The 2,198-nt window shown below is 42.2% G+C and overlaps 1 pseudogene; it reads right to left on the bottom strand.

Annotated features, from left to right (window-relative positions):
- Positions 1–523: 523 nt before the first annotated feature.
- On the bottom strand, positions 524–1,347 carry LOC116910251 (annotated as a pseudogene).
- Positions 1,348–2,198: the final 851 nt, after the last annotated feature.

Below are 2,198 nucleotides of genomic sequence, written 5' to 3' on the forward strand. Positions count from 1 at the left end.
GTTTTCTAACTCCTTGGCTTATTTCCTCCTCGTGGTGTCACTATTACTCAATGAACTCGTGATTACATAGTTTATTCAAGGATCTAGAGAGCGTCTCATCCTACTAGGCATTGCATATGGAAGCATCTGTGTTATCTCTTTCCTGCCTAGTCTCTAATGATCACTTAAAGGTGGAATTAATTTCATAATCATGATCCTTTGTTCCCACTGGTACCTTAATGGGTACAAGCTGCCAAGTTTACCTGTCTTTACAATAACTACTCCTTCAAACTGGCACTCAAACTCTTCAACATTTTTTTTTTGATCATGTTTTTTTTTCAGGTTTTGTTTTGTTTTGTTTGTTTGTTTGCTTTTAGCATAGATAAAGGCTTTATTGGTCAGTTCGGATGAGTGACAGCCTGGCATAGGCTCAATTGATTCACACATTTAAGACCCAAGGATGACAGAAAAAGCTATGCTTATTGGCAATGGGCAACAGGAAGGGAGTGGGAAGGACCTGAAGGCCTTCTGAAGTTTAAGAAAGCTATCGGGACCAAAACCAACGTCCTAGGAACAAGTTCAGGATCATCCAAAGTTGAAGATCACTTCTGCAACTGTCATGGGCTTCTTGACTAGTCATGGTGGTCTCTCTCTGGCCCTCACTGCCCACCACAGAGCGGTATTCTTCCACTGTCCCATCTGGCTTAGTGTTCTTGGTCACAAAGATGCTTTTGAAATACAATTTGGGCTGGGGTTTAAGAAGTAGACCCAGACCTTCCTGGAAAACCTGGGAGTCCAGATCATTGTCCTCTCTGGCTCCAGAATAGGGAATCACAGGCCATGTATCGCATAACCTATGAAAAGGTCCCTGGGACCCCCAGTCTAGAGCTGATTTGGAGGATTCAGGTTTTGCATGAGTCTTCAAGACCCCCTCAAAGATCCTGGGTTGGTGACTATCTGGGTACTTAAGCATTGAGTCTCGAAGTGTCTGCCCCTCTCCGTAGTCTCTCACCAGATCTTTCTGACTCAGGACCTGGAAGTTCAGGAGAGTATGAAGGCAAGGTACAGGCCCCCAGGTTGCTGAAGATGCTATTAAAATCTCATACTAGATCATCAAAGCCAAAGTTGCCATGGAATTACATCCCTCCTCTAGGGCTGAAACTGAAACTGAATTCATTTGTAGGCTGAGAACCATAAAACGCATAGCTCTCTGGATCCCACATGCCTCGACTTCCTCCTCTTTGTCGTCACTGTCATCATCACCATCATCATCTTGAATCATCCCTCCCAGGAAAGAAAAGAAAGGATCTCTGTGGTTCCGAAATTCAGGGAAGCTGAAAAGCCTTGGAAAAGATCAAAGACACTCATTCCTGTAGGGTCACTAGAAACTTTGAACCTCTGCAGTCCATGGGCAATATGAGACCACCAGCTTACATTACCCTGTTGGATATTGACTTTTTTCAGTTTTATTTCCAGATTTTATACGAATAAATGAATTTCATTTATCTTGACTGGCATATGTTCAAATCAAAGCTTTTACTTTAGGGACACTTGAGTGTGTATCTCAGGATTACTTTTGATGTGATGAAACACTGTGGCCAATAGCATCTTGGGGAGGAGAGGTTTTGATCCACTTACTGTTCGGTAGCACAGCTTATCACTGAAAGCAAGTAGGGTAGCAATTTGTGCAGGGCAGAAACCTGGAGGCAAGAACTGCTGCAGAGACTATGGACTTCTGTTTATTGGCTTGCTCCCCATGCCCTGTTTAGACTGCTTATAGAGCTGAAGGATACCAGCCTATGGATGGTAACATACACAATGGTCTGGGGCCCTCCCTTGTTGGTCCCTGGTTAAGATAATGCTCTGCAGGTTTACCGGCAGTTTGATCTTATGGAGGCATTTTCCTGATTGTTCTTCCCTGCTCTCAGATGACTCTAGCTTGTGTCAAGTTGACGTAAAACTAACCAGCACAGTGTATCTCTCTTTGAATATTGTGTCACCAGTATCTCTTTTTCTATTTTTATGACACTTCAATCAGGCATATACTAGAAACAACGAATCTTACATTTATCTCAATACTTTAAAAAATGTTATTCGGTTTTTGCATGTTGCCCAGTAGGGGAATTCTTGAATATTCTTTGATTCATTGATTTCATTTTGTTGTCTGTGTGTATTTTTCCAAAGCTTATCTTTAATTCCTGTTTTATTTTAGTGACTGC

The sequence above is a fragment of the Rattus rattus genome, chromosome 9 (assembly GCF_011064425.1).
Source record: "Rattus rattus isolate New Zealand chromosome 9, Rrattus_CSIRO_v1, whole genome shotgun sequence".
Lineage (NCBI taxonomy): Eukaryota > Metazoa > Chordata > Mammalia > Rodentia > Muridae > Rattus > Rattus rattus.